Here is a 12,219-nt window from a genome sequence, read left to right as displayed (position 1 = left end):
TTTTAAAATTTTAGAAATTACAGATATTCTGAAATTTATATTTTTATAATAAATTATTCTATGAAATTTATATTTTTATAATAATTTGTTTCATAATTTGTTATGTAAATAATATCTTCAAGAGATATTTGTAATTTTTCAAATTTCAAAAATATTTGTAATTTTGTTAAATCTCGAGGGGATATATGTAATTTGTCCTTTTCTTTTTGTTTTTTGTTTGGGTCCTTTATTACAATTGCTCTTGTGTTCGACACGTCATTTGTTGGTTCTGCGTATAGCATATTTCAATTGTAATTTCATCGGCGGTAAAAATAAGATTTATAATTTTATATGAAATGATCTGATAATATTAAAATATGAGATTTTGTGTTTGATACGAGACGGTTTGGTAGAACTTATTTCTAATTTATTTTAATTTTTAACTTAATTTAAGTTATTTTGATGTATTTGATTTAATTTAATAATATAATTTATATTTTTTTGTAAATCAAAAATTAACTTATTCTTTAAGTAGGGGAAGAAAAGCTTAATTTATAAATTAAAAATCAATTTATATTCACAGTTATAAGGTATAATTAGTTTCATACAGTTTTACCAAATGAGCCTATTATCTTGTAAAATTTCAGAGCCAATCAATAATTGTTCTTTGTGATCGTAGCCGTATGTTTTGTGAGATGTGAGCCGCTTACCACGTCACTTGGAAATTTTTCTCGCTTTTTTAACGATGGTGGATTGGATCTCTTGTACTGGTGGAGATTGACCGAGAAGCTCACAAAAGCTTCAAAAACTTTGGTCAAGTTTGGAAAAATTAAATAAGTGTATTTTTTGACTTTTTATGAAATATGGGTTGGGTTTAAGTTGGATTTGAAGTGATGTGTTAGAGAGGTGATGTGACTTAAATAAGATGATGTGATTTAAATAGAATAGTGACTTTTTGACTTTTTAAATTTTTTAAGAGTTGCCAAACTTGACCTTTGTAAAATTTTAAATATTTGGAAAAATTATCATTGTCTCATTTGAAAATAAATTATTTAATAATTTTTTATGAAAAAATATATAAAAAAATAAAAATAGTAATGTGATAATCTATAATAATTTTTTATTTTTTTAACTAAAATATTTAATCTCTAAACGAGACATTAATTTGGTTTTTAAAATATGATCTTAGAATATTTTATTAAAAAATTAAAATTAATTTAATGAAATAAATAAATAAAAATACTTATTATTTTTATATAATTTTATTTTTGAGAGGTCACAAATAATTTTTAAAAATTTAAAAATATCTACTTTATCAAATTAGTTTTAATTTTTTCAAAAACAATTTACGAAGGGATGCACCACAAAAAAAAAGTTTTAATTACAAATTATTATGATTGTATAGTGAACTATTATGCTTATGTTATGAATATTAAAATATTACGTACTGTTATGGTGAAAAAAGTTATTAACTATTGTGATTTTATTGCCAATCATTGTAGTGTAGTTTTGAAAGGGTATACAGTATGCATTTTAAAAGTGTATATCATAGTTTTACTAGTTTTATTTCCTTAAAATAAAAATAAGAAAGAAGCTAGTAATTTTATCTTTCATTCATTAGTACGTGATAATTTCACAATTTTGTATACACGGTGTGATATGTAATTCATTACCATTCATATACTAGATGAATTATGTGATATTACTTTTCATTTGCATTTTTCTAGTGGTAAATCACTTAAATTTAAGTTTGCAGAATATATTTTTGTAATTATTTTTTAGCTTACTTTTAACAGTGATTTGTTGATTTCAGTCGTCTAAATTAGACTTGATACAACTGTTTAGACTTCTTAAATATCTTACTTTGCCCCCTCTAATGCTATAATCCTAGCTCCGCCCCTGGCAAAATGCCACATGGTACTTGAATGTGGTGTAACAGTGATTGGTAGGTTCGATTGAGCTGACATAGAGTGATGATAGATGATAGTTGATGCAAAGATTAATTTTAATTATTAAATTGAATAATTAATATAACGATTCTGGTTTAAACCTGAACCATTTCTTGCTCTTAGACCTGGGACTCCGTACCTTTGATTGTCGTTGATGTCCTTATTCATCTTGTTAGGAGTTGAGTTGAGCAATTGGTTATGTTTGAAATAAGTTGGGAGTTAATTGTTCAAAAGAGTTGCTGTTCAGTTTTCTTCTTGTTTGCTCAAGCAATATTCTAGTCGCTCAAGCAGTCCTTTCAATCTTCTAGTATTTTTGCAAGTTTGCAAAACTTCTGGGAGTAGGATATCTTCGCTCGAGCAGTCTTTCTTGAGCTCGAGCGGCGTTTTGGTCACTTAAGCAGTCTGTGCGTATATTAGTCCAGAAAAATGAATTTTTGAATCACTTTTTCATTCCCCTCTCTCTCTCTCTCTCTCTCTCTCTCTCTCTCTCTCTCTCTCTCTCTCTCTCTCTTTAAAACATTCCAAAACCTTAGTTTCTTCATTTTCTCTCTTTAGTTCTTGCTTAAAAGCTCAAATACTCCATCATCCATTGATTTCTCCACCATTGCTCTTTGAAGAAAAAGGCAGAGCTCGTCGTAAGCTTCAATCTAATCAGACAGGATCTTGTTTTCGGCTCTGCCAAAAGTTCACACTTGCTCTCTTCCTCTTCTACTCTTAAGGTAGAGATTTGTTTAACCTTTGGTATGACTTTTAGCCTAGTTATTTGCTCATTGAAAGGATTTAGTGATTTGGAAATTTAGAGTTAACCCTAGGGTTTGATTGTGAAATGTAAAAGAGGGGTTTTCAAATGGGTGCTTGAGAAAGGTTATGAGGATGTATTTATGGTTAAGATATGTTGAAATGTTGAAATTTCTTTGCTTAAATGTAATTTTGAAAGTAAATGAGGTTTTGTTCAAAAATCATTGATGTTTGGTTTATGAAAGAAAAGGGAAAAGATGTTGAGTTTTGAAAAGATGAAATGAATGTATCTATTGATGATGAGGGTGGAGTTGGATTTGTAATATAGCTCCCATTTTGGAAAATGATGAGGTCATATCTTTTGTTGGAAATTAGCTATTGAATAGAAATATCTATCTTGGGCTATCGGTGGAGAATAACTTTGATTGTTGTAGAATTGCATGAGGATTAGATGAATTAAAACTAATTACTCGTACATCTTGCATTGAGCATCGTTTCATACTTAAACATTAAAAATGTATTGTTTTGAGAAAAATAGGTGAATATCTTGGTAAATCTAGTTAGGGTGTGGTTGTGGTTATCATGTTAGCCTGTATGTCCTTTGTGAAAGTCTAGAAACTCTCGTGGTTAGGTGTCGATCCTTCTAGTTAGAACCGGTAAAATAACTTTGCCAGTGCTTGTATATCTTACTAGCAGACATGTACCTAGAGATTCCTAATGTTTTGTATCCACTGCCCCGTTATTTAATATGAAAGGATATTTTTCATGAATTGATATATAATCCTGACATTGCATTGTTTGAAATGAAAATATAAAACGCTTTGACAAATGGCATGCATTGATATATAATCCTGACATTGCATTCACCTTATGACTTCGTTAAGATTTATACATTGTGTTAAAGTATCTCTATTAGGCTTTAGCTCACTCTACATGGAAAACAACTTTCAGGTGTTGATAATATTCCTCCACTAAGGACATAGCTTGGGAGAACTTGGAGCCAAAAGCTTCTTTGTTTCGTTTGACATAATTGCTTTTTGTACAAGTCTTGGGCTTTAATTGTATTGAATTGAACTCACTTTTATTGTACTCAAGCATTATCTTGGAAAGATGTAGCCATTAAGGCATTAACTTATCTGGATAACCTTTTATTTCAGTTTGATCATATGTGGCATATGCTATAAATTCAGGATCTAGGATTTATGAATATATACTCACATATGTCACATTTTGTATGTAAAAAAAGATAAATGAAAGGTTATTATTTCGTATGTTACATTTTCTTTGATTATCATGAGATGGGTTGTTGTTATTATTTTGGGATGTTACAACTTGGTACTAAAGCTACCAGGGTTTGAATACTTTGAGATCATGGGATGTGGTTTTTACCACAAGGGATTTTTCTCGCTAAATGATATTAGAAGTAGACCTGGTATGTTATATGATAACGTGTTTATGTGACTAGATGTGTATGAAATTTGGTTTCTAAGATATCGATTGGATCTACGAGTTTCTAGAAGTCCTATTAAAAGAGCACTTGATCACTGCTATTTCTAATAGGAACTCTAGTAAATGTCACGGGACAGTCATTATCTAGAAACAAAATTTGTTTGTGATTATGTGATTCAGTGCTTATGTGGAGTGAATTACTTGTTGTCCATTGTATTAGAACATGAGAGACTTAGCTTCAGCACATTTGTAAATGTGCTAATCTATCGTGTTACCATTATTAGGATGTCTGGATATGGACGTAATAATGGTAGGCATGGCAAGCCTAGGCGACAGGAGGTGCCAATATCGAATGAAATTCCGGCACAGGAAGAGGGAGTTGGTCATGCTAACGTGGCCGAGCCAGCAGGTCAACAAGCCATTGGTGCCTTAGCTTGGGAAATGGCCAGAGCATTGTAGGAATCCATGGACAATCTTAGGGCTGAGAATCAAGTCCAGGCCCATGTTGCAGAAACAAGGCCATCTTTTCTGAAGAGGGAGTTCTTCCGGTCGAATTTGGACGAGTTTGTAGGGGATCCAAAAAAGCCACTGAAGGCTAATGAGTGGCTTGAACAGATAGTGAAGACGTTCGAGATGCTTGGCATCGAGGACAACGGGTTAAGACTGACCTTGACGTCTTTCCAGTTGGAGAGAGATACGGGCCAGTGGAGAAAGTATAAGCAGGGACGTATTGGGTGACCTGGGAGGCTTTTGTCAATGCCTTCTAGGACAAGTTATGTAACACCCCAAAAAATATTTAATATAAACACATCAATCGAAACGTAGTTAAACACCAAAAGATCCTCATTCTCATTGAACTAATGTTTTTATCTATAGTTTCGTGTTCAACATATTAAATACGCTTCCATATTACAAAGTTCAACAAGTTAGAGGGTACAAAATAAAATGCCATAATGGTGTACAAAATTTCACGGCATTGCCTTATTACAACAAAAATAGACTCACGATCCCAACAAAATAAACTTGGAGCTTCACATTTAATCATCCATAAGCCTTGGCACTCCAATCAAAACAAAAGTGTATATTTCATCTCATTGAGGTGGTGGCGCATCACCAATTGCAGAAAATGTTAGATAGGGATGAACAATATACCCAATAGATATACATTTAACAAAGTATCTAATTATTTGAACATCTACATGGTATCACCATAACCCAATCATAATTTAAAGTTCATGTTCAAAAATAAAAATGGGTAAGAAAACAAATACATTTATGTTCCACTGAAAACCTTTCTCAACAACGACGGGATAAATATGCCATGAATCCCTCGTAGCAGCCCCATACTACATATAGGTATAGGTTTATAACCAAACTATTCCCCACACTTGCCGACTATTAATATGGCAGGTGGTAGACAACCAAAATCATCCGCTTTTTCACTTTTGCAGACTGTTATACAGTAGGACCAATGGACACCCAAAAACATTTTCACACATTTGTCAGGCGATAAGCTCAAGATAGGGCAATTAGGCACCTTAACTCCCCACACTGGTACCAACACAACATATTGTTCCCAAAAATCGACTTTCTACCTAGACTCATACTATATTTACCTTCTCATTTTCACCACATTCCAAGTAATCAAGTGTTCAATAAATCACGAGATGAATAGTGAAAATAGAATACATTGATTATCAATTTCCAAGTCCACAATCTCAGCTCAACACACATTAATAATGCATTCCAAACTCTAATTATTCCCATAATTTCAAGATTTGAAGGTCAATTTCATCCATGCATCATTTTTACCAAAATCAAAACTAGGGTTTTAATAAATTTGGGGTTTTACCCCCTCTTCATATATATGGTAGTTCTCAACACCAATACTCATATTTATTTGAAAATTTATTAAATGTTGGATAAAATCCCCTTTGTGTGAAACATAAAACTTAACTTTAGCTCAATCATCAAAATAAAGCATCATGGTCACAATGACACCACATAATCATCCTCAAACTAAAGAGATACTAAGTTAAAAGTAACCATACCTCAAGGGAGAACAAGAAAACTAGACTTTTAAGAAGAATCCTTTGTAGAATCAAAATCCAATCGGTAGAAAAGCAAGATCCATACGTAGACACCACTTATTGCAAGTGATTTAAGCTTGAAACTTAGTAAATTGAGAGGTATGCAAAAAGAGAAATCTAGGGTTTTAGAATTAGTGTGAGAGGAAGAAAAAGAGAAAAAGAAAAGTGAAAGAAATGATCTAAAAAGGGGTTTTTGAGGTGCTAAATTCACATAGACTGCTCGAGCGATCTTTTCACCTCTCGAGTGATGAACGAGACCTCTCAGTATCTTTGTCTACAAAACAAGATAATGGGAACCCCTCATATTCGCTCGAGCAATCACTTGTTCGCTCAAACGGTCCCTTAACCTGCAACACAAACTATTGGGGGCACTTTATCTCCGCTCGAGAGGTCTTTCCACCGCTTGAGCAATCACGTGAAACAAATTGTCACAATCTTCCCCCTTGAGGGATTTTTTCCTCGAAATAATGTCAATGCTCAACACAACATCAATAATATGATAACAACGTAATAATCATCTGTTCTTAACAATCCCCAAAGACAATGAACCATTTTTAGTAGCAAGAGAAGGAAAAGAATGAGAAAATATGGTTTATGCTATGTTTACCACCTATTAATGAAAAGCAATACAAGTGGATACATCACATGTTTTGGAATAAATCTGGGTATTTCTCGCACACCTCGGCTTCATGCTCCCAAGTCACTTCCTCAACACTGTGATGATGCCACAATACCTTGACTAATGGAATGGTTTTACCCCTCAATACTTGCTCCTGGGTATCTAGGACTTGAATCAATCTCTCCTCATAAGACACATCCTCAGCAACTTCAACATCCATCCAATCTAAGATGTGGGAAGGATCGGGCTCATACATGCAGAGCATTGACATATGGAATACATTGTGCAGTCCTGAGAGTTGTGGTGGTAAGGCAAAACGATACACAACTTCTCCTATTTGCTCTATGATGTCAAAAGGGCCAATAAATCGGGAAGATAATTTTTGGCTTCTACTAAACCTCATCAACCCCTTCCTATGCGAGATCTTAAGAAATACATGGTCTCCTACTTCAAAGGAGAATAGTCTTCATCTTTGATCGACATAGCTTTTTTGACGGCTTTGAGACGTGATTATGCTCTTCCGAATAAGTGCTACCTTCTCAGTGGTCTCGCAAACCAACTCGAGCCCAAGCATATGTTAATCCCTACCTCAGCCTAACAAACAGATGATCTATAAGGATGTCCATAAAGAGCTTCGAAAGGTGCCATCTCAATGCTAGCTTGGTAACTAATGTTGTACGCAAATTCAACTAATGGCAAGTTTTTCTCCTAAGACCCATTAAAGTCCAACACGCACGCTCTTAACAAGTCTTCTAAAATTTGTATGGTGCGCTCGAATTGTCCATTAGTTTGAGGGTGATAGGCAAAGGCACTTAGACACAAACGATGCTATATCCTTCTTCATACCTCTCTACCAAAACTGACGACTGAGGTCATGGTACATTTTTGTGCCTTCTAGATGCACCACAAGGTGAGAGTGGTGGAATTCCCAAAGAACTTCATCTTTAGACACAAACAACCAGTCAAAATAAAGAACACTTGCATCGGCATAAACTTTCAAAACTTTCTCTTCCTTGCCTTTCGATATTCTCTCCTGAATAGTCTCCACTTCCGGGTCACCCTATTATGCTTCCACTACTCATGTAACAAGTGTAGGTTGTGCGACTGCGATGAATAGGGTAGCCTGCTTGGAGGACTCGCGAAGTTGTAAGTCAAATTCATGAATGTCCCCCATCATCTTTCATTCCCTCACTTCTAGACTAGTTATGGATTTACAGATTTTCTACTCAAAGCATTGGCCACAACATTGGCCTTTCAGGGACAATAGTGTAATTCAAAGTCGTAATCCACCATAAATTTCATCCATCTCCGTTGACGCAAGTTCAAATCTTTTTAAGAAAACAGGTACTTAAGACTCTTATGATCAGAGAATATTTCAAATTTTTCTCCATATAAATAATGTCTCCATAATTTCAAGGCAAATATGACAGTAGCAAGATCTAGGTCATGGGTCGGGTAATTTCTCTCATGAGTTTTTAATATCCTACCATGATAAACCCATTGTGGCAAAGCCACATCCCACGAGCTCAAGATATTCAAACCTGGTTAGTTCTCATACTAATTTGTAACGCCTCCAAAAATATTTAACATAAATACATCAGTCAAAACATAGTTAAGCACCAAAATATCCTCTTTCTCATTGAACTAAAGTTTTCATCTACAGTTCCGTGTTCAACTTATTAAATATGCTTCCATATTACAAAGTTCAACAAGTTAGAGGGTACAAAATAGATGCCATAATGGCGTACAAAAATTCAAGGCATTGCCTTGTTACAACAAATACAGACTCATTATCCTAACAAAATTAGCTCGGCCCTTTACATTCAATCATCTATAAGCCTCAGCACTCCAATCAGAACAAAAGTGTATATTCATCTCACTGAGATGGCGGCATATCACTAATTGCAGAAAAATGTTAGATAGGGATGAGCTATATACCCAGTAGAGATACATTTGACAAAGTATCTAATTATTTGAACATCTACATGGCATCACCATAAACCAATCCTAATTTAAAGTTTATGTTCAAAAATAAAATGGGTAAGAAAACAAATACATTTATGTTCCACTGAAAACCTTTGTCAACACAGGGGGTAAATATGCCATGAATCCCTCGTTGGAGCACCATACTACATATACGTATAGGTATATAGCCAAACTATTCCCCATATTTGCCAGCTATTAATACGGCAGGTGGTGGGCACCCAAATCATCCGTTTTTCCACTTTTGCCGACTATTATACGGTAGGACTAGTGGACACCCAAAAATATTTTCCCACATTCATCGGGCGATAAGCTCAAGACAAGGCAATTAGGCACTTTAACTCCTCGCACGAGTACCAACATGACACATTATTCCCAAAGACCGACTTTCTATCTAGACTCATACTCTATTTACCTTCCCCTTTTCACCATATTCTAAGTAATCAAGTGTTCAATAAATTATGAGATGAATAGTGAAAATAGAATACATTGATTATCAATTTCCAAGTCCGCAATCTCAACTCAACACACATTAATAATGTTTCCAAACTCTAATTATCCCCATAATTTCAAGATTTGAAGGTCAATTTCATCCAAGCATCATTTTACCAAAATCAAAACTAGGGCTTTAATAAATTTTAGGTTTTACCCCCTCTTCATATATATGGTAGTTCTCAATACCAATACTCATATTTATTAGAAAATTTATTAAATGTTGGATAAAATACCCTATGTGTGAAACATAAAACTTAACTTTAGCTCAATCATCAAAATAAAGCATCATGGTCACAACACCACCACATAATTGTCCTCAAACTAAAGAGATACTAAACTAAAAGTGACCCTACCTCAAGGGAGAGCATGAAAACTAGACTTTTAAGAAGAATCCTTCGTAGAGTCAAAATCCAATGGGTGGAATGCAAGATCCTTATGTAGACTCCACTTCTTGCAATTGATTTAAGCTTGAAACTTAGTAAATTGAGAAGTATGTAAAGTGAGAAATCTAGGGTTTTTGGAATTAGTGTGAGAGAAATGAAGAGAGAAAAAGAAAAGTGAAAAAATGATCTAAAAAAGGGTTTTTGAGCTGTGATGGATTGTTGAATCGAGTATCGAATTGAACAATGAACTATTGAATGGCTGAGAAATGAATCAAGTCTCTAAAACAAGCTACATGGCAAGGCAACTACTTGTGAAAATGGAAACAGTGTGAACCTATGACATCTGATCAGTATTTGATATAAGATAACTCAAGTTTGGAGGACCAAACTTCTTAAGTTGGGGAGATTGTAACAATCCTAATCCGTAATTAAGGAGGCTAATGAAGGGATTAAAATAAATTATGCATTATTACATATTTTGTATGTTATTTGGCTTTCTATCTGTTACTCATTGTAATATCTGTCAGGAATTCTGTTTTGACCTGAAACTTTAAAGTCTTATCGGCCTTCAAAAACGGAATTAGTTATATCAATATGTTATTCGGAATTTTTGAAATCATATGGCAAATTTTATTAAAAATTGATTCAGTCTGATTAATTAAGTTTCGTTTGGCAAGCCTAATGTTTTAATTATTGTATAATAGCATGACAACTATATATATGAGCCCTTAAACTTATTCTTGAGCTCAACTTGATTCATTTGAGTGCAAAGTCTGAGATTTGCATTTTAGAGAGAAAAAACTCTCATTTTAGAGAGAGAAAGGAAGAGATTGAAGAGAAATTGAAGGTTTTGTGTTGAGTTCATCAAGAATTTATAAGAACAAGTGTGTTTGAAAACAATTTATGAATCTAAGTTATCAACATGAAGATTTTGTGTTTAGATGCATAAAATAAGCTTGAATGAAGGAAATGGTGCTAAGCCATGCATGCATGTATGAAATTGTCAAAAACTCTCATGTTTGAACATCATTCGTGCCATTAGAGTTGAAATTAAAAGCTAGAAGTCACATGCATGCATAATTCATGAAGGTTTGAGGCTCAATTGCATGTGTTTAAAGTGGAAGGAAAGAATTTGAATGAATTTAAGACATACACGCATGAATATGAAGTTTGGCCATGTTGAGTTAAGCTTGAGCATTCTAGGCATTATTGTGAATTGATTGGTACATGTATGTCTGAATTATCATGTTTTGACCCTTGATTTCATGTTTTGGAAAATAATTTCTTACATATATGGAGCTTATGAGCTCAAGTTTGTTAAATTCATGAGTTTTGAAGAAAAGAGCTTGAAAGGTTTTACATACAAAAGTGTTTGTATTCAATTTTGGTTTAATCCATGAGTTTTGAGCAAAGGGGTTTGTAAATGATCATATATTCATATTTATGGATAAGTTTTCTAAGTTTTTGAACAAGCCATGCATGAGTTTTGCCTTTGAATTTACATTTAGAAGCTCAAAACTCTGTTTTGAAAACCCAGAATTTTGCAGTCCGCTCGAGCGAAGGATTTGCCGCTCTAGCGAACATTGCGAGCATCCAAAAGTTTTGCAGTCTATTACAGACCGTTCGAGCGACCACTTGGTGGCTCGAGTGAACCCTTTGCATTTTGTTGAACCGCTCGAGCGCCAGAGTCGTCGCTCGAGCGTAGATTGAGACCATCCAGTACTTTTGCAGGCAGAGCAATTCGCTTGAGCGACCAAAGGTGCGCTTGAGCGGCCAGGCCAAATTCAGCAGATGTTTCAAAGACATTCTGTGTTCATATTTTTGTTCTCATCCTTTTCTAAGCATATTTAGACGTGAATTATGAGTCATTTGAGAGTAATAAGCTAAGAAATAACATGAGTAATTGAATTAGAAAATATAAGACCAATATGAGATCCGAGAATGTGATTCACATGTACAAATTATGAGTATTGGACTGAATAAGAAACCAATGTAAAGAAAGCTATGCCATGTATGGCCATATAAATGAGTGATAATGAGACATGTTTTGTGCTATGTACTTTTGTGTTTGTAGGTCAACGCTCGAAGATTGATTGACCGTTTACGGGAGTCCACTGTGAGTAATGTTATTGTAAAGATACGTTTATATGAATTATGTTCCAAATGTGATTTGATAAGTTATGATTTCTAAAATGATATTTGTTTACGTGAACGAATGTCCTATGTTTGAAATCCATTATGGCATCCATAGATAGTCCCAAGTCATGGAGGACGACATGTTAATGCGAGTCCATGACATATATGTGATTACGAGATCTCGTTAGCCACTTGTCAAATGGTGATGTGTTTAATTGGTATTCGGAACTGATTACTCTAGTCGGAAGACGATATGTGATGTGTTCTATGGGATGTACCGTTATTATGTTCAGATATGAGAATGATTAAGTTATGATCTGTTTTATGATTATGAAATGTTTGGAATTCGTTCACTAACCCCTTTACCTTAATGTTATTCACCGAGTTTTAGCTCACTA

This window comes from Camellia sinensis, chromosome 3, assembly GCF_055761805.1.
Source record: "Camellia sinensis isolate YWXY chromosome 3, ASM5576180v1, whole genome shotgun sequence".
Lineage (NCBI taxonomy): Eukaryota > Viridiplantae > Streptophyta > Magnoliopsida > Ericales > Theaceae > Camellia > Camellia sinensis.
This window is presented reverse-complemented; position numbering follows the sequence as displayed.